At 45.3% G+C, this 21,487-nt stretch overlaps 1 protein-coding gene across 1 annotated transcript in view; it reads right to left on the bottom strand.

Annotated features, from left to right (window-relative positions):
- LOC130018376 (WD repeat-containing protein on Y chromosome-like) overlaps positions 1-13,838 on the bottom strand; it is a 93,051-nt gene extending 79,213 nt beyond the window's left edge. Inside the window, exons 1-2 of the mRNA XM_056109069.1 lie at positions 13,786-13,838; positions 4,957-5,003 (exon numbers count right to left, since the gene is read on the bottom strand). The gene's annotated coding sequence lies outside the window, so the exon portion shown is untranslated. The remainder of the gene's footprint in view (positions 1-4,956; positions 5,004-13,785) is intronic.
- Positions 13,839-21,487: the final 7,649 nt, after the last annotated feature.

Here is a 21,487-nt window from a genome sequence, read left to right as displayed (position 1 = left end):
TTCAGCTGAATGATATATCTGACATAGGTGGATAGGAAAGATGAACATTAAGAGGTGTGAAGTTGTAGCATAAATTATGACTAGTCAAATAGCACATCAGGCAAATAAAGGCAGATTTGAAATTTTATGTTTGGTTAATAGCAAATAGAATGTCATTTATCAAAATCTCTCTTTCCAGCAAAGCAGCCATAACATGCAATTATGTGTAAATGCTCACAAACAAAACAGCATACTCTTTTAACAATGAAGTTAAGAACTTGCAGTTCATTTTCAAACCAACAACAATTTCTCAAATTGACGATTCCATGAAAGAGGAAGAATCCATCCATCCATCCATCCATCCATCCATCCATCCATCCATCCATCCACCCATCCATCCACCCATCTCTTTATCAAGCCACTCAACTATCCATTCAGCCACTCAACTGTCCATCCCTTTACCAATTCAATGTCTGCTAGGGACTCGAGGGTTGGGTGGGGGGAAGCTCTGGTTATTATCTGCTAGAATTTCTCAGCCACTTGAAAGGACAGATTGTGGACAGAACATTCTGGCTCAGAGCTGTCATCCTAAATATGCCTGGACTACTTTTGGGTGCGTGGTTTAGAGAGAAGAAGGATTACTTCCCTGGGAAGAGGCTTCTTGGAGGCCCAGAAGGCAGTGTTCAAGCAGAGGAAGCTACATATGCAGACATGTGGGGCCATAAGAGAAGAGGAGGCTTGTCAGAAGCCCACATGGTTCAGAACACCATGTGAAGATGCCAGCAAATGAATCTGAAGACAGAAGCAGTGCTCAAATCCTGAAGTGTCTTGTGCCTTCAGTTGAACAGCAGAGTTTAGATTTGGCCCCAGAACAAGGTAGCCTCACTGAGAATGTGGGTAGCACAGAGTTATCACCAACTCTCAGCCTCCCCTTTGCTCCCACTTGGTTGAGTCACCATCATCTCCAGAGCAAATGCTCAGTACTCAGAGCATGTAACTCAGCGCCTAAAAGGCTGCAGGGGCTGCACGCATAGAAGACCTCACATGACCTGATCTCTCCTAGCTCTGCCTCTCACTCTCATCCTGCATTGATTTTGCGCCAGCCACACAGCTGTTAGTTCACTGAAAGGCACCTCTCTGGTTATTCCACCTCGAGGAACAGATTTTCCCCTAGACATCTGTATGTCTGTCTCTTCCATTTCTAATAGAAAAACGCCAGCCTCTCACTGACTACCCAGTTTAAAACTGTGCATATGCATAAATGTGTTTGCATACACACACAGCAATCTTAATTCCTAGACCCCATTCTATTTTTCACTTTATTCGATAGCACTTGTTACTTTCAAAGCATCACTTGATATATTTTGATTTTGTAAATCAACTTTCTCCTCCTGATAGCCTTTTACTCTGGGAGAGTCTGTATCTTTGTTCAGGGATGTGTCCCAACCATCTAGGAAAAAGACCACCTCATAGTAACTTCCCAGAAGCAGGTGTGGCATGAGTGGGAGATGAGAGTTACTTCTGCTCTCTTCCCCACCCTTGTCATTGCTGCTGCTGTTGCCATCTTTAAAGCTCACACCTTGTTGCAGGGCTCTGGTCACACCCTGGCTGTCGTGCCTGTACTCATGGGTGGCAACAGGGACGATATTGTCAGTGCTGCTGGGACTCGGCAATGTGGGGTCATGCCAGGGCTGAAATTCATGGCTCCATGCTTGTGAGGCAGGAGCTCAGTCATTGAGCTGCAACCTCACAGGCTCTTGATCTGTTGTTTTCCAAAAACCGTCCAGTGAAAATGGGGGAAATGCTGGGTTAGATCTGAGTTTGAGGCTAGAGGGATTGTGGAGGGTGTCACCATCCTGCGGACAGTTTGACTGGGGAAAAGAGAGGAAGGAGAGTGCAGGGCAGAGTCATTAAGGAAATAAGACTCATTGGTCTGATGAGTGGAGGCCAGTCACTGGCTGTGGGAGTGATGCCGTGGAATGGGATTTCTGGTGGGCCACTACTGGATGGGAACGTCAGTGTCAGAGTATAAGCCGGAGAGAAGATACTGATCTCTGGAGGATGACAAAAACAAGTAACTCGGATGCTGTCTTAGATGTGCTGTGATATGATGGGACCATTGCTGGATGCACAATACCCCTAAACATGATGATAGCCACAATGATTTTTCAACTTTTCCCCTTTCTTTCTGTAGAGAGCCCCTATGCAAGTACACAAAACGTTCTTCCTATCTTTGGCTAGAATTGAAATAACTGATTATAATTCACTGCTTCTCCCATACACATGGGCTTTCTTTCTGATCTTTGAGTGTTAAAAAAAAACTCCTTGAACAGGGTCAGAGAAAGAACAGGGGTTAAGGTACTTGCCTTGCGAGTGGCAGGCCCCAGTTTAATTCACAGCACTGTATATGGCCCCCTGGGCCTGCCATGAGAGTGATCCCTGAGCACAAAGACAGGAGTATTCATGAGCACAAGACCAGGAGTATCCCTTGAGCACATCAAATGTGTTACCCTAACGTCACACACGCACACACACACACACACACACACACACATCAGCAATAGCCAAATATCCTTCCTACTCCTCTGTTACCCACAACCACAGATGTCCAGAGATGCTCTATTTCGCCACACCTGATGTTTTCTGACTTTTCCTAAAATGATCATGTCCAGAACTGATTTACTGATTTGCGCACACTCCCTGCCATCTATTCCTCAGGAAACCACTATTAAAAAATAGCTGGTTAGGTTCTGGCTTTTTTCCAGTTCCTCAAAGTGGCGGCCTCCTTCATGAGAAACTGTACCCACTTGCTAGAAACTCAGTAACTTTGTTCTTCCCTTTCTTCACAGCTCCCAGATGGCCGCCAGCTGGCCCAGGCTATTTCTCACTTCCAAATCCCTTTATTCGTCCTCGGTTTTCTTTTTGATCGCTGAGTCTTCTCTCTTAACAGCCACCATACTACACCCCTCTTTAGAAGCACCCATTTTCTAAGTGAATTATAGGATTGGGGGGAACAGCCGTTCTCTTCTGTGTGATTATTTTTAAAGTTTATATTATCAGGAAACCCAGCCGCATCGTGTGGAAACCCAGCAGAAGCTGCTGCTGTGGGCGAAAGAGAGCCTCTCACATGAAAGGGGTCGAAGCAGACTCTGTTCTTGAGGAGGATGTGGGGGAACAAACAGGCCGCATGTTCCCAGTCTTGCAGGCACACTTCCCAGCATTGGAGGGCACCCACAGAATTGTCTGCCCACCCCGACCCCCTACTGTCTCCGTGCCAGACAGGGTAAGGGGAAGTGTGATCGCACCATCTGGGCTCCTTGGGGTGCTCCTTGGTCTGCCCTTGTGACTAGTGAGTCACAACACATTCCTGGTTATTTGTAGTAAAGAACTGAGATGTCCTGAAATGACCAGTTAGATCAGTGTCTGCTTGTGTGTGTCTGTGTGTGTTTATGCTTGTGTGCATGTTTTCCTGTTTGTTTGACTTGTAAGAATCTATTCACAAGCTTGAGAGGAGTCTTCCTGTGAGGGAGCATCTAAGTGATAGCCTCTGAGTGAGTCTGCGTAAGTGTGGTCACCTCTGCAGGGAGAAGTGGATGCACTTATTTGTCTGAGGTACGTATTTATTTCTGTCATGTACAATGGATCTGTGTATGAAACCATGTGTGTGCAGGATCTGTGTGTGACCTCTGTGTGATTGTGTAGAGGATCCCTGTGTATGATGTATATGTGAAATCTGTGTATGACTATGAATGAGTACACACAGGATCTGTGTGTAACTGTGTGAATGTGAGGAATCTGGGTGTGTGCATAATATCTGTGAGTATCACTGTGTGGGCCTAAGATCTACTGGTTACCACATATGTGTGTCTGGTGCTGTGAAGGGGGCTTAGGGTTAAGTGTTGGGTGAGGCTTAAGCATGGTTCAGAGAACAGAGCAAGGTGCACAGTGTCTGTGTTTGAAGATTGTAGGACAACATAAGGAGATGCATTTGCAAGTGTTGCAAAGGAAGCCTGCAGAAGGCTAGTAAGGTGAATTTGAGGGTTATTTGTTGAGGGGTTTGTAGAGGATGCCGGGGTTAAATGTGAAAGCAGCAGCAAATGTGTGGGGAGTGTGTGCCTTTGTGAATGTTCCTTCATCCATGGAGGTAAGTGGAAAGGATCTCCGGAGTCTAAGAAAGTGAGCAGTGCTGCCCTCTGTTATTTCCAGGTCTAACCTCAGGAAATTCTCTCACATAACCCCTCACTTGGATCTCCTTCCCTTGGCTGAGTGGAAATGGGTTCCCAAATCACAACATGGAATCTCCCATCCAAATGCATGCAGTGAACTGTTGTGTGACCAGGAAATACTCTCTCTGAGAAACACTGCTTGTGGGGAGTTGTTTGTTATAGCAGCTCCCTGTCCCACTAATACTATGTCTGGTCCTTTGAGCATTCTATGTGTGCTTGAAATGTTTGTCCAGATTTCTCCTGTATCTAGTTAGTTGTCTTATCTCTTCTATCTCCAGAAGTAAGTAAGTTGCTTTAACTACAGAAAATATTTCTCGAATGAATGAACAAATATGACAGTAGTAGAACTTCCATGGAGGTGTGAGAGCCCCAAGAGGGGCTACAGAGCAGAGCCAGGAAATGGTGAGTGTGAAAACAAACACGAAATTAGGAGGGACAAACCAAAGAAGAAACAAACCCTATGCTCTCCTAAGAGCACTTCTTGGTTGATTCTTTTATCCCACACCAAGAGTTATATAAAAATATTATACTTTTTTTAGTTTGTTTGTTTTTAGGGTCACACCTAGCAATGTTTAGGGGTTACTCCTGGTTCTACACTCAGGAATTACTCCTGGCATTATTCGACTTTGGTTTGACCACATGCAAAGCAAACACCCTTTCTGCTGTACTATCTCTCTGCCACCCAAACGATTATATTTTAAACAAGTGTTGGTCCCTTTCTTTTGAAATTAGATTCAAATTTCATATTTACCTCAGTAATTCACCAACGGAAGTCAAAGCCAGAATGTTCACACATCCCTGCAACAGTTTGAAAAAGAAAAGTCAATTCCTTCTGGACAGGAAAAACCAATGTAGTCCATAGATTGCTGGTGCCTTCAAAGTTCAGCAAAAGCATGCATTTTTTTTAATTAACTAGGGAGTGGATGGTGTTTTTCCCCAGACAGATGGGATTTCACAGGCAGCAAGCAGAGTGAGTTGAACATGAATTTGGCCAGACTGCAGTTCTGAAAGTTGGGCATCAGGTCCCTGGTGTGTTCTTGTGGTCCCTCCCAGTGGTGCCCCTGGGTTCCCCATCACTCCAGAACAGCATTTGATTGGAGAGAATCAGAGAACATGGAATAGCAACACCCACTGTCTGCCACTGGGAAAAAATGGCCTAATTGCAGTGCTTTCCGGTGTCAGCATGACTATAGAGCATCTCCTCGGATAAGTGGAAGACATTGCACCCTCTGACAGCTTTACATGCACCGTTCCTTTAAATCTCCACAAAAACACACTGCAGGGTAGCAACTTTATTATTTCCATTATACAGATGAGAAGACTAAAGCAGATCAAAGTTTCAGAACAGGAGGTCCTACATGTAATGCAGCCTTGCTAAGTGTCCTGCAGTCTCTGAGACAGGACCAGTGTGACAAGCTCTGACTGAAGCTGTATCCACAATACTTGGAATTCACATTTGGGGCCGCTGTTTTATCACCAGTCTGGATACAGATGAAATGTCGGTGTGCTTGTTTCTTTTAGCCTTGATGTGACAGACCCAAAATTCTGAGTCATGTGTCTTATATAAGATGCCCCCCCCCCCAGGGTGTGATATATTAATGAGAATTATTTCAGCATCAGCAGATCCTGACAGCATCTCTGGTTATTACAGGGGGGTTCAGAAATGAATTTGATTCCAGGGAGTCAGCGCAGTACTATTCCTCCAGCCTCCCATCACTGCTTCTCATTCACTCCCTCACTCCCACACGTGCCCTGCTTAGCGCTCCCTCATCTGTTTCTCTCCCAGCACCACTGCCATTTCTCTCCTGGCTTGTTCCATTTCTAATATAGCAAATGGGATTTTCTCCCTCTCTCATCTTCCTTGATCTCCCTGCCTCTTCAGCTGTTTCCTCTGGGATAGCCCCTCCTCTATGGGATTCTTTCCGCTCTCAGTTCCTTGCTGTTTTCAGTTTGGAGTCTCAGCCCTTGGCTTGTTTCTCCCAATATTTTGTAGTTGTTCCTGAGCTGTCTTTCCTAAACTATTGGCATTCGTGTCTACATCTCTACCTCAAGCCCAAGATCAATAAATACCTGCAGCGTCCCACAGACACTTACAGGACTGTGACTTTTGGGATGTCATTTTGTTTTCACTGTGTATCACTTCAGGTCTATTACTCTCCATTGGGTCAGAGCACCTATCTCACAACTCCTTGGATCCCAGACTCTGTGCTTCTCCTGGGCTCCTAGATACCTATGCTTGGAGCTAGCTAGGATATCGAGGAAGCTAGCTACTCAAATATTTGGTAAGGAAAATGTGGTGTTGTATTTTCTTTTGCCTTGACTTCTCTCTCCCTTCCCACCTTACTCCAGCATTGATGTTGCCATTAGATCTGTCTAGTAGGGAAGGCAGTATCAGCTTTATTCCATCCTCTCCATCCTTGGGCTATGCTACTGAATTCTCATTCTTTGGGGCTGGGATAATGCCTGCCTTAGGCAATCTCCCAGTCTCAAGTTGGGAACAACTGCCTTGTTCTCTGCTTCTAATATAGGGCAAGTGTTTTGAAGCCAAGGTCTTCACACCACCTCTGTCCCACTTAAAAAAAAACACACAGTGGTTGCTTGTTACCAATTAGGTTTAAAGGTTAAAACTTTTCATCTCAGCTTTTCAGAAGTTTTAGTGGGGTCCTCATTCACTCAACATTTCCTCTCCTGCACTAAGGATATCTGTTCTACCTACCTCAGTCTTACCGCACCACCCCTGTCCAGTTCTGTCTTGTCTATATTTGTTTCCTCCAGATACTTAGCCCCTACCCAGAGTTTCTATTTCCTTTAGGATCAGCTCATCCATAGAGACTACATTACTTGACCCAGTTCAAAACATCCTTTATTTCCTTTGAATCCCTCTGGTATTTGTAATTCACGCAGTGTGTTCTCTATCAACTGCGAACATCCTTTAACTAGGAGGGTGTTACTACTAGTACAAAGTATGCCACTGATTCAGTCTCCCCTAGTGATAATTCCAAGGGATAAATATCCACCTGATTTTGAAGATACTAAAAGCTGAGTTTCAAAAAGTATCGTTGCCCAGAACTGCCTCTGAGTTTTAACCCAGAAAGCCTGATTCCAAAGCCCACTTATCCTTATTCCAAAGCCCTACTGTGTTGAGTCAGTGTATCCTGTATTTGTTTCTTTTGGTGCCCCCAAAGATATCAGGGAAAGATCATTTTTTAGACTCTTTTGTTTCCTTTTCAAAGTGCGCAACCAAGGTTACAGCATATGATATTTATTTGATAAACACTCATGTTGTTTGACTTCTGACTTCCGGACTTAATAGTGTGACCCTGACTGAGTCAGGTATTGTTGAGAGCATCAAGATTTTTTGTATGATAAATAACAAAATCATGAGTACTGGCCAAAGAGGCTGATGGCATTCTGACAGTCAGCACCTTGTCCTTGGTGGTCCCTTTACTTCTGATTCCTTTGAAATAAAAAAAGGGAAACCAAGATGAAAAACCCAAATCGAAACAAAACCAAACCAAATCTGGAAGCTCATTGCTAGTCTGAAAGCGTTTTGCTTCCAACTTTTATTCACATCATCTCAGGGCTTTGTTGACATTATCTGCTAACGACTGTAATCCATCTCTCTGAGTGGAGGGCTGTGCCATGCTGTCAAACACCACCTTCTGTCCACAGGGATCTGAGGTCTGAGGTCCCTTCCCGACTGCTGGGGTAAGCACTAGCCACCCGGCTCAGGGCTGTGTGGGCCCGCTGCATGCTTTTCTAAGGGTGATCGTTACAGTGCTGAATGGCAGGCACCGTGGAGCTTAATGGGATTCTTAATAAAGGCAGCTTTCATTAAGATGGGCTTGCAGGCAAGGTGCCCTTGCTTTTGAGGAAAGGACGGCCCAGCACAAGACAGATGCTCCTCTTCGGCTTAGAAATCATGTGGGTCAAGTGCCTTGTCATGCATTAACAGCCTTTTAAAGTTCCCCGGGCAGACTGAGAGGAGTGGCTTAGATAAATGAAGGAAGAAGGAATCATGCGATCTGTCTCGGTAGCCTCAACCCTGAGACACAGCAGCTGCATTTAAACAGAGCAATTTGCTAAATGAGTGGTTGGCTACATTCCAGATGGCCAGTATGAAACAGGGCTTGGATGAATCCTTGATTCAGTCATGCATCTGTCTATACTGAGACATGAAAGGCCAGGTTCTAGCTACTGCAGCAGCAAAAGCAGCAACAGCTTTGAAAACCCTGACATAAAACATGCTTGGTATAGCCAATGAAATGGCTTGGCCCCAGGTCAGCTGGAGAGGAGGTGGCAGCATGTGGAGAGCCTTGAGGAAAGCAGATTCTTGGCTGAATGAAGTCCAGTTTGGGACAGGGGCTTTCTCTGGAGCCAGTGCATGTCTACTTCCTTTTAGTCCTTCCCTATCTGCTTGCTGCATTATGAGCACACTGGGATGAAGCCGTGGTAAATGGCTGAAATACTGGTTGCATTGTTTTCTTTATCTGCACCATTCAATCATTTCCGGTGTTATTTGCCCTGATTTTTCCTCTTCTGGTTATGTTGTAAGATTCCCAAGGTAAACAAAATATTTTTTTTCCTTGTGCATACACCTCCCTTACCTTCTCTTCTCCTTGGCTCTACCATCATTCAGTTCATCACCTCCCTAGAAAAGATGGTTCAGAGCCAAGGGTAGACAAGATGACCACACAGTTTATTCTGAGACTTCCGAGTCAAGGAGATATATTGACTGGTAGAAACTAGATCTGGTAGTGTACAACTATTTGATGGACAACTTGCCCAACTTGAATAAAACCAATAGCCACTGGAATTCAGTGGGCTGTGTCAGGGACCTTCCAGAATGCAGTTCTACCTCTTTTTCTTTTTTCTCTCTGGCAAATTCTGCCTCAAGCCTAAGTCTTATTATTGCATTGAAAGTTTCCACAGGTGATGGGTGCATTTTGTTCCCCAGAGCACTACAGCTGGAAGCTTCTGTTTATTTCTGACCCAGGAGGAAAAGTTTAACCAGATGAATCACCCGCCTGACTTCCTGCAACCTTCTGGGAGGAAAACTACTACTTGTCTAGGAAGAATTTTGAAGCACTTCACTATATACGTAGCGTCCACAGGGTGGAAAAATTTGAAATTTATCCTGTGCTGACACACCAGAACTTTCTTGTCTGTTTCTTTCACCCTTAGAGCTTTCCTCTCATAAGGAATATTTCTGCTTTGTAGTCTCATGAAATAAATGAATTAAATGAACGGGGCTGCCCTAGAGAGACATATTCTCCCTGAGAATCTCACCTGATACCCCTCCTGTTGTAAATTTCTTCTTATTATTTTTTAAAAAATTTATTTTGGTTTGTAGGCTACACCTAGCTGTGCTCAGGGCTTATTCCTGGCTTTGCTCTCAGCAATCACTCCTGATGAGCTCAGGGAATCTATATGGGATGCCGGGGATCAAACCCGGGTCAGACGTATTTAAGGCAAGTGCACTGCCTGCTGTACTATCTCTCTGGCCCCATCCTGTTGTAACTTTCTGAGCCAATGTTCTTCATCGGGATCCTGCATAGATGGTGATTTGGAGTGCTATTTTCTCAACTCTCCCAAGGAAGTTACAAAACTAGCACTCTTTTTTTTTTTCTTTTTGGGTCACACCCGGCAGTGCTCAGATGTTACTCCTGACTCTACACTCAAGAATTACTCCTGGAGATGCAGATTAAAACAACAATGAGATTTCACACCACAGAGACTGGCCCACATCCAAAAGAACAAAAGCAACCGGTGTTGGCGTGCATGTGGCAAGAAAGGGACCCTTCTTCACTGCTGGTGGGAATGCCAATTGGTTCAGCCCTTTTGGGAAACAGTATGTACGATTCTCAAAAAATTAGAAACTGAGCTCCCATTTGACCCAGCAATACCACTCCTGGGAATATAACCCAGAAAGGCAAAAAAGTATAGTCGAAGTGACATCTGCACTTGTTTGTTCATTGCAGTACTGTTTACAATAGCCAGAATCTGGAGAAAAGCTGAGTGTCCAAGAACAGATGACAGGTTAAAGAAACTTTGGTACATCTACACAATGGAGTACTATGTAGCTATTAGAAAATATGAAGTCATGAAATTTACGTACAAGTGGTACTACATGGAAAGTATCATGTTAAGCAAAATGAGTCAGAAAGAGCAGGATAGACACGGAAAGATTGCATTCATCTGGGGAACATAAAGTAACAAAATAGGAGACTAACACCCAAGAGTGGCTGAGATTAGTACCAGGAATTTTGCTCCATGGCTTGGAGGCCAGCCACACGTGATAGGGGAAAAGGGAGCTCAGATAGAGAAGGGAGCACCAAATAAAGGGTGTTGGGAGGATCCTCCCAGGATGGGAGAAGCATGCTGAAAGTAGACTATAGACCAAACATGATTGCCACTCAATGCCTCTTTTGCAAACCACAACACCCAAAAGAAGAGAGGGAACAAAAGGGAATGCCCTGCACAGAGGCAAAGTGGGATGGGGGGGTGGGTGGGAGGGATACTGGGACCCGTGGTGGTGGAAAATGGACACTGGTGGAGCGATGGGTACTTGATCATTGTATAACTGAAACCCAAGCACAAAAATTTGTAAGTCTACAACTGTTTCACTAATAAAAATTTAAAAATAAATAAATCAATCAATAAATAAAAGAATTACTCCTGGATGTGCTCAGGTGCTCAGGTGACCATATGGGATGCTGGGAATCAAACCCAGGCTGACCCAGGTAGACAAATACCCTACCAACTGTGCAATCGCTCCAGCCCCAGCACTCTTTTTGATGTGCACAGCTACACACAAGGGATGACTTTGACCATGGTTAACCATGATTAACTTGCATGATGGAGATACTTATGGCCAGAATTCAGGGCATGAAATTGTTCTAGTATCTAGAATACTCTAGGATTACCCAAAGATCAGAAAAAAGTGATTGAGCTCAGATAGTGATAAGCCTGTTCAAGGCCTTGCAATGAAGAGAGAGGTAAGGAAGTGTTTAAAAGTAGATTATTGACCTTAAGAAGCAGGTTTCTAAGTCTGCTGAATGTAATGCTGACAGATATTATTAAATGATCTGCAAGCGCACAATCTTGGGCTGATGCAACAATGGAATGAAGCCCAAGACGGGTCAAAAAGGTCCTTGTTTCCCAGTATCCCTCCACCCCCCCCATCCCACCATCCCACCCGGGGACCCGTGGTGGTGGAAAATGGGCACTGGTGGAGGGATGGGTGTTTGATCATTGTACAATTGAAACCCAAGCACAAAAATTTGTAAATCTACAACTGTACCTCATAGTGTTTCACTAACAAAAATTTACAAAATAAGTGTAAATGATGGAGAATGGGCACTGGTGGAGGGATGGGTACTGGATCATTGTATAATTGAAACCCAAGCACAAAAGTTTGTAAATCTACAACTGTATCTCATGGTGTTTCACTAACAAAAAATTTTAAAAAAAGGGTCCTTGTGGCACGACACTGGTGAATCAAGTTTTCCTTGGCTTCAACAGCCCATGATTCAACAGCTGATTTCCCCTCTGCTGAATGTGGCTGGATTAGAATTCAAGAGGGATGCAGTACATGAAGACCTGAAAAGTGCTGAAGAATGCTGATGTGATAAGGAGTGATAGGTCAACGCTTCTGCCTTATAAATTAACTGGTGTTCCTTTCAGCTCCACACATGACTTGGCTAGGCGGCAACTTAAATTCCTTAATGCGACTTGCATTCATTAATGCTACATTCAAGAGAAGCCTTCTTGTGGTCTAAAGAAAGCTTTCATCTGAAGAGGAGCATCACATGAGGACTCAAATACTGTTTGAAAAATGCGGATGCCTCTCTTTTGCTTTTTAAACGTTCAAATACAGCGGCCCGAAGAATCACCTGTGATTGACATTTGTATCTGGGCCCCGTCGTGTTGTTCATTCAGAACCAAAGTCAATCCCAGCAAAGTTGACAGCAGAACCCCCGACCTCCTCCGGGGTCCGATTCTGGAAATCAAATGCAACCTTGATGTGCGCAGTACTTCAACCAAAGAAAATAAAAGGCAGCCGCGGCCCATCCACATTCTGCGCACTAGGGGGCAGTGAATGATCGTGTTTCCCTGGGCCCGGTCCTGCTCTGGAAGGCTGCTACAGACACACCTGAGCGTGGCAGGCCTTTCGCACCAAGTGAGCAGCGCTGCGGCACTGACAGGTGTAGGCCGCCGCCAGACACGCTCCTCGTGCAGTGAGGAGGATGAAGGCAGAGGAATCACTTGCGCTTGCAGCAGTGGGCGTGCCTTCTGACCAACAGGCCAGTGTCTCGGGCGCTGCCCTGGCGTCAGCTCCTGCAGGGGGGGGCCACACCCACTGGGACCACAGGAGCCGGGAGTCGCTTTATCAGTCCCTTGGAGCTAATGATCACAGGGGCCCAGCTGACCAAGACAGGGTGCCCCGCAGGTCTCTCCGGGCCCTGCATCACTCGTCCATCGGGGAACCCCAGGCCTACACGTGGAGGGACATCTCAGAGCCCCGGGACGCCATCGGATCATGGTCCGTATGGGTGGCGCCCCCTAGAGGAGGGCAGTGTGTAGATCTTCCCTCACACCCACGGTGGGGTATGTGTGCAGGGGGCGGAGAAGGGGATGTCCCCAGCCTGCAGGACGCGGTAGAAGTGCCCATCTGCTCCCCCCACCCCCACCGCTGTTCCTCGTTTCTTAAAAAAGCTACATTGAAAATCTTTAGGGAAAAACCTAGAAAAAGACAAAAAAAGGAGCAAAATGAGGGATTAGGAGCAGCTGCATCTCAGGTCTGTAACGCTCTCTTCTTTTTCTTCCTCCGTCTTGTTCCGTGACTCAGATTTTTAAAAAACATTTTTCTAAAATTGTTTTTGGGAAACACTCGGCAGTGTTCAGGGCTTCCTCCAGGCTCTGCGCTCAGGGATCTCTGCTGGCGTGGGCTCGGGGAACCATCTGGGAGGCCGGGGATTGAACCTGCGTCAGACGCGTGCAAGGCAAGCGCCCTCCCCGCTGGACCATTGCTCTCGCCTTGATCCAGAATTTGGTACCCTGCAATCGTCTGCCTTTCCCCTGGTTCTTCAAAAACCAATCTAGGGTCTCAGACCATTCACCCTTCGGTGCGTTTACGGTTTTCTGTCCCCTCTGTCCAGGAGCTTGGCATTTAAACGGAATTTCTTATTGGGAAACAAACACAGAGAAAGGATCCCTCTCTCCCCAGCCCTTCCCTTCTGGCACGATTGACAGGAGCCTGCCCCCGCCCCCGCCCAGCTAAAAGGAGGTGAAGGAGAGTGATGGCAGAGCGACTCCCTTGCGCAGCAGAAAGCAGTTCCCCGTGCCTCGGTTTCCCCATTTCCACCAACAGGTGATAATCTCATGAGCACAGGGGAGCAGAGTGAGCTGCAGGGAAAGCAAGGTAAAGCATGTGAGCGAGCACTGCCTCCCTGTTGGTGCTCAGGATTCTCCTAATTCCACCCACCGGTCCTCTCCCCTCAGTTTGGCTCCTGCCCTCTCCCTGCAAGCCTGCACTTGGTCTCCTGCCCACCAATCTGTGCCTGCCCTTCCAGCCTACCTGATCATCGCCGAAGAGAACCAGGCACTTGTCAGGCTCCTCGTAACTAAAATAAAGAAATGAAAAGAAAACATCTTCAGGCATGAAGAGCCACGCAGCTCCGGATCGGGTAGGGGGTGGGCCTTGTGACAAACATCTGTGATGTCATGCCCACCATTCTATGGGTCTAAGTCGTGGAAATAGGCACTTGTTTACTTCACCCAGATTAGAAGTGATTTCAGATTCTCCTCACTTAGTCATCTACTTCCTCTTCGCAGGTTGGTGATTAAAATAAGACAGTTGTTTTTGTCAAGCTCGTGCAGGAGCTGGGAGAGTCACTGTGAAGAGATGCATTCTGGCAAACAAACCCACTGCCAATTCGCCTCTAAACCACAGCAGACAGCCTGGAGGAAGTGACAGGGAAGTGGATGGCCACAAATCTCTCCTGTTTGGTGAGAGCTGGGGATGTGGCTCTCCAGTCCTAGTGCACTTGATGGAGGGTGAGACATTTCTCCTCGGAACAACCTGTTTTTTTATTTGAACATGCTATGATTCTGGGCAGACACTGACTCCCGAGGCTTCGACACCCTCTGGGGATGTCAGCACACACAGCCGGATGTAACTGAGTGGTAGACCGTCAGCCTTGCGTGAATGAGGGCTGGATTGGATTCCCAGAAGGAACAAGGAAATCAATCAAACAATATTTTCGAGGAGGTGGGAAAAGCTAGGAGGAGGTAGGGAGAGAGAGTAACCAAGTGGCAAAGCCCAAGTGTCCAACCTTTTCTGCTGGTCCTGCAGACCTTTAGCAATCTCGATCCAAATCACACATGCTTGGTGTATCGGGTGGGAGCTAGTACAGGGGTGAAGGTGCTTGTTTTGCATGCATCTGACCCTGGTTTCATCACCGGCATCACCTGGTCCCTGAGCACTGCTGGATGTGGCGCCCAAACTAAACCAAACCAAACCAAGCCAAGCCAACCCAAGCTTGATCAAACTAGGTGAAGCCAAACCAAAACAAGAATGCTAGGGGGGTGGCTGGCTTGTCAAAACCAGGGAAAAGGTTCGAGCGGGCCCAGTAACGTCTCCATTGGAGACTTTGTTGTTACTGTGTTTGGCATATCAAATACATCACGGGTAGCTTGCGAGGCTCTGCCTTGCGAGCGAGATACTCTCGGTAGCTTGCGGGGCTCTCTGAGAGGGGCGGAGGAATCGAACTCAGGTCGGCCATGTTGGCTGCATGCAAGGCAAATGCCCTACCGCTGTGCTATCACTCCAGCCCAGGGAAAAGGTTAGATTCTGCTAATATCTGGAAAATAATCAAATAACAATTCAATGGCTTGATTGGCATTTTAGGGCTACGTTGGATTTAAGTTATAACTCATCAGTTTTTTCATTGCTCTTTTATTTCCAAAGGCAGAAATGACCTGCTAGAGATAGTGTGTTCTTGAGTCAGTACCAGATATCTGTGTCTCCTGGATGCCTTGATGGATCTCTTACACGAAGCTTCCTGTGGATACTGTTTCCCACCTTTTTCTAACTTCCAGGAAGTTAAAAGGGCAATACACTGTTTAAAAACTATTTTTAGGTTACAAGGGAATATGTTTTCTTTTTTCTATGTTCTTTTTACCTCCACCTCATTCATTTGGTCAATCCTATGCATATTTATTGTCCTTTATCTCATCATATGGTCAATACTGCATGTACCTTCAAATCCTCTTTTTTAAAGAAAAGCATAAATACATACATTTTTGCCTATCATGAAAGCTTAATATTTGTCTCTTACTATGTAGATACATTCCTCAGGTCTTCTTGTCAAATCTGTTTATTAGCCTTTATAGTTTGTTTTTGCAAAAGACTTTATTATAGAAACAATTCATTTTTATTGGGGCATAGTTGCATGAATATTATTTTCCAGTGTATAACAAAATTATTTTAAGTTCATATATATTATGATGGAAAAAATAATTCTTTTATAAATTTTATTAAAGCATTCCACTGACCTGGAGTGCTGAGCACCCCAGGGGACCCCTCCTGCTCTTGTGCTCTGCTGGCTATGGCTCCACCTCCTCCTTCCTGCAAAATTTCAGAGTCAAGTGATCTGCTACTGTATCAGCTGCTTGCTGACAGGACCATAACCTTGCTTTTGATTTTGTCATAACTGTAACTCTCCAATGTCAAACATCCTAATGTTCCAGTTATTTCCTCTATACCCCAGTTCAACACTAGAGCTTTCAGGCAAGTGATCCTAATACATGTGCTCTCTCTCTCTCTCTCTCTCTCTCTCTCTCTCTCTCTCTCTCTCTCGCTCTCTCTGTGTGTGTGTGTGTTTGACTCACACCTGGTACTCAGGGTGTACTCCTGGCTCTGCACTAAGGGTTCACCCCATGGAGACTCTGGGACAACATGGGGTGGAGGGGATTGCACCCGGCTCCACTGCACGGAAGGCAAGCACCCTACCCGCAGTACTATTGCTCTTGCCCACATTCTCTTCTTTTTGCCTCCATTTATGTATCCAGTCCACTTGAAAACATTTCTACCCAACTTTCACTCCACCTTCTGCAATGCTGCAGTGACCTCTGTGTAGCCACGGCCAGTACAAATGCTGAGTTCTTGTCCCTGTAGCAGCAGCACCTGACTCTAGCCATGGCAAACTTGAATGCCCCGATTCAGCCCCCACCTCCGGGAGAGCCACTGTCCGTCAACCCCTGGCCACAGCTCCGTTTCTCTGTACTAACGACTTATTTCCCCAGCTCACTGACACTGACACTGAGCCTGGTGAATGCCTAGTGCCCTCCTCTTCCCCCCCAACCTCTCTCTCTCTCTCTCTCTCTCTCTCTCTCTCTCTCTCTCTCTCCCCTTCTCCTCCTCCTCCTCCTCCTCCTCCTCCTCCTCCTCCTCCTCCTCCTCCTCCTCTTCTCAGTCCCCTCTCCCATCTCTCCTCTTTTTTAATGTTCTTGTTTTTGTGCCACACTCAGTGTTGCTTAGAGTTCATCCTGGCTCTGTGCTCTACGCTCAGGAATCATTCCTGGCAGGGGTCAGGAGACCATTAATACTGTGGATTGAACCTGGGTTAGGTGCATGCAAAGAACTACTCACTGTTCATTTCTCTGGGCCCCTCTCCTCTCTCTTTTATCTGTCTTCTCTTTTCCTCCTCTCTGTTTTCTCTTCCATTTTCTACTCCTTTCCTTCCCTCCCTCTTTCCTCTCTTTTCCCTCTCCTCTTTCCCCCTCTCTTATTCTCCTCTCTCCTCTCTTTCCTATCTTGCTCTCCTTCCTTCCGTCTTCCTCCTTTCACTTCTCTTCCTCCTTTGCTTTTTATTTCTTCTCTTTCTTACCTTTCTCTTCTCTTTTTTCTCCCTCTCTCCTTTCTTCCACCTCTCTCTTCTATTCTTCTCCCTCTTCATTCTCTGCCTCCTCTCCTCTTTTTCTCTTTCCTATTCCTCTCCTGCCCCTCTTTCAAATGGGCCACTCTTAGCTCAGTGACCAGGCTTGGTGATCCAGGTCCTGGTGACCTAGAGGTCACTAGCGCAAACCCTGCTGTGTATGCTGTGGGTAGGGGGCATAGACTGCTGTGATCACACCTGTGATGCATGCACGATGCCTCTCAAGTTGTCTCCTCACCCCTGTTTTGTTTTAATTTTCTGTAACACACACCGGTCTCTCGGGTTCTCTACGATCATATATTCTGGTGCATATTCATTGTTTAGAAGCTGGGCTCCACGAGGACAAGGGCTTTTTGCTCTGAATTCACCAGCTCAATGCCTGGAGCAGTGTTGGGCCTCTAAAAACTGACACTGGTCTTTCCAAGGATGCAGTGTCCTCCTCTGTTCAGCATGCTGAGCTTCATGCACATGTAACTGTCTTGTGGCAAATGCTCTGGAATGTCCCAGAACCCAGTCTTTGAGGTTCTCGTAGTCTCCTCTGGCTGCAAGTACCTGCCCCACTGCCCTTCTCCTGCACTTTCTAGTCACTTCTGCACTGTTTTTGGTCTCCTTAGCTCGGCCCCTCTGACAACCTGATAATGTGCACACTGCCTGTCCCCTTCCACTCATGTCTTCAGAGTAGGCAGCATTCCTCTCTCCTTGCCTGCCATATCCTCCCACTCACAACTGTGACTGGCTATTGGCTCAGAAAGAACAACTTGTAGGCCAGAGCAATAGTACTGTGTGTGGGTAAGGTACTTGTTCTTGCATGTGACTTAGGTTTGATCCCTGGCACTGCATATGGTCCTCCAAACTCTGCAGGAGTGATCCCTGAGTGCAGAGCCAGAGCAAGACCTGAGAACAGCTGGGTAATGGCCCTCTACAAAAAAAAGAGAAATAAGGAAGAAAGAAGAAAGAAAGAAAAAAAGAAAGAAAGGAAGGAAGGAAGGAAGGAAGGAAGGAAGGAAGGAAGGAAGGAAGGAAGGAAAGAAGGAGTGGGTATTCCTGTCCAATTCTCTAAAGGGCTGCCAGAGGAGAAATATCACCCAGGAGACGTGAGAAACCTGGCTTATGAAACTTGAGATAGACAGTACCATGGGTAGATTGTCTTGTCTTATGTCTGAGCCAAACACAGACTGAGAAGGCTCAGATATGGCTGCCATCCTGTGTGGCTGCACAAATCAAGACCAAATGGCATCCCACCAACGGGACTAGACTAGGGCATGGGCTTGATGAAGTAACCCTTCAATTCACCAATGTACAGTGTGTGGTTGAATTTCAAAATGCAGCCAATTCGAGTTCTAGGAAACTGTGTCAGTTAAATTTCATGTATATTTGAAGTTGTGAACTGAGAGTCACACTCTCAATATTATTCTAAATAAATTAAAATATAGAACATATACTGTGGCCACATTCATGGCAAATCTTTCATAAGTTTTTGTGCCTGGATACTGAGATACTCTTGCAACAAAATTGCTGGAAAAAGTGATGAGTTTTTTCTAAGTAGAGCACTCTGCTCGGTTGTTGCTTTCCCTGAAAGGGACCTCTGAGCCCACCTCAAAGTGTGAAATCACCAATTTCTCTAAAAGAGATAGACTCCAATAGGACTTCTGCCAAAGAAAAATCCCAGAAATACATCTATCCCGAGTATCAGAGCCCAGAAATTATTCATATCACTATGAAGCTCTGGCAAGAGACCAGATTCCTGGATCCAAGGCATCTGAAACATTTCATTGTGTTGCAGCCACTGCAGTTGACAAGTTGGTGACAACCTAGAAAGACTGAGTTTGTCCCAGAGGCTCTCTCTGATTTCTCAAGGAGGGCCAAAGAAGCGCAGATGAAGACTGATCATGTCCTTCTTTAGAAATCTACCTTGCTAATCTGCATATCTAAATCTCAAGAAAGAAAGCAAAAGCTCTCATATCAGTCAGGACTTAGAAGTAACAAAGATTTGCATCTACTGAGATGGAGCTGAGGGATTCTTGAGACTCTTTTGTCACATCTTATTAACCTGAAGCTATTATACACATCCTCACATGGAGTTCAGACCCAGCGAAATTAGCATATGCCACGAGAGGAAGGAAAACAGGAGTACCTGAGAGTGTTTGGATGGACTCCAAATTATCTCTTTAAACTTATCTCAGTTGCAAAGCATTATGATAAATAGATTTATTTTTGACAAGTTTTGTTATTCTAAGTTCTGATGATCTTTCTATTTCCATATTCATTTTTTTCTCTCTCTCTAGATTCAGTAGGACTAAATATAGAAAAATCCTGGTTTTCCCCTTCGAAATGGAAAACATAATTAACTTCCAGTTATGGAAGGGTAACAGGGAGATTGAGATCAATAAAAACTGTCCACCAGGAGATAATCAGTGCTTATCTTAGGTGACAAAAAATAAGCCAGATAATAGATCCCACTGCATAAATTCCTAACTATTGACATTAGCTTCTTCCCTCTGGATATTAGCTTTCTAGGAATAAGAGTAAATGGACCATCAGCGTCCACAATTCACAACCAACTAAAGAGGAAACACAGGCCATTTTTTCTTACTGCCTGATGGACTTCACCTTGTTTTGTGACCAGTGTTTGTTGTACTAAGGGAATGAACGGTAGCTAGGATCCTATGGCTTATATGAGAAGGCTTATTTGGGACGTCAGAGGGATTACTCTTATGGCATGAAAAGTCCTAACTCTTAACTTTTAACTGAAATAATAAAACCCACTACAAACTGTCATAAGAACAAAGAAATATATAATGAATGATAAAAGGTTCAATCCACCAGGAAGACATTATAATAGTAAAATGCATATTCACACAATGCTAGCTAACTCAAAGACAGAAAACAAACATTGACAGAATTGAGTAGAAAAATAAACAGTAAAACAGCAAAGATAACAGCATCAGCATCATCATCAGAATACATTTTTCACAAGCACTCATGGAATTTTCTCCAGGATAAATGATATACTTGAGCAAAAACAAGGCAACAAGTTTATGAAGACTGTAATCAAACTTAATATCTTTCCTGACTACACCAGAATGAAATTTTAAAAATCATCAGCAGAGGGAGGATTGAGAAATTTACAAGTATATGAAAATAGCAAATAACAAAAATAACAATAACAAAACAGAACAATTTTTGAGCAACTATTGGATGAAAAAATATAAATGAAATAAATTGTGAATGTCTTCAGGCAGATTAAAATAAAATTTAGGGTCTGGAGCAATAACACAGGGGGTAGGATATTTGCCTAGCAAGCAGCCGACCCCGGTTCAATTCCCAGCATCCCATATGGTCCCCTGAGCACTGCCAGGAGTAATTCCTGAGTGCATGAGCAAGGAGGAACCCCCAAGCAACACTGGGTGTGACCCAAAAAGCCAAAAAATAAAAAAAAATTCAACATACCAGCATTTTTTATTAAAATAAAAAAAATTCAACATACCAAAAGTTAAGGGATGCACTGAAAGCAGACACACTCACAGTGATAAATTCACATCTCTCAAAAGAGAAAGACCTCAAAAAATAAATTAAAAAGAGAGGGTATGGTGCTGCCAGCAGGTGAATCTGTATCTGTGAGGCGAGTACATCAGCAGTCTGATGGCACCTTCAGACTTCCAGATACCCCAAAATTGCTGCTGTGCCTTTGGCCAGACCCCAAAAACTTGGGGCAAAGTTTACCAAGAAAGTAAACGGCCAAAAGATAGGTATGTGAGAGACACATCCACAAACCACCTCAGGCTCAGCTATATAATTGGAGGCATGGCCTCTCTGGTTCCTAGTCAAACTGCTTAACGGCCATGATCCCAGAGACTCAGAAACGAATCTTGGAACCCAAAGGCTTTTGGCAGAAATGCGTTCTGTTCCTGCAGTAAGTTACTGGGGCTGGGGCACTCCAGGTGGGAATAGGTTTTGTGCCTTGGCCTGTTCCCCTTGGTGGCCCGGGGACCGCCATCCTCCAGAGGTCACTGAACGGTCAGGTTTGGGCCTGCAGTGACAAGACACACGGGGCCTCACCAGATGGGGGTGGAACCAGCCCTTTCCTCCCTATCCCAGCAAGACCCTGAGTAGCCGCCTACAAATGGCCTCTCTGGCTCCTGATCAATCTGCTTAACGGCCATGAACCCAGAGACTCAGAAACAAATCTCGAAACCCAGTGGCTTTTGGCAGAAATGCATCTGGACCGCATGCAAGATGGCCGCTGCCTCAGAGCTTATTGGAAAGCCAGGTATGAGCCAGTGGTGACGGGGCAACTGCAGTCTCATGGGAAGGAAGACGGTACTGGCACATCCTTCACAC

Source organism: Sorex fumeus, unplaced genomic scaffold (genome assembly GCF_029834395.1).
Source record: "Sorex fumeus unplaced genomic scaffold, SorFum_2.1 ptg000008l, whole genome shotgun sequence".
Lineage (NCBI taxonomy): Eukaryota > Metazoa > Chordata > Mammalia > Eulipotyphla > Soricidae > Sorex > Sorex fumeus.
This window is presented reverse-complemented; position numbering and strand designations above follow the sequence as displayed.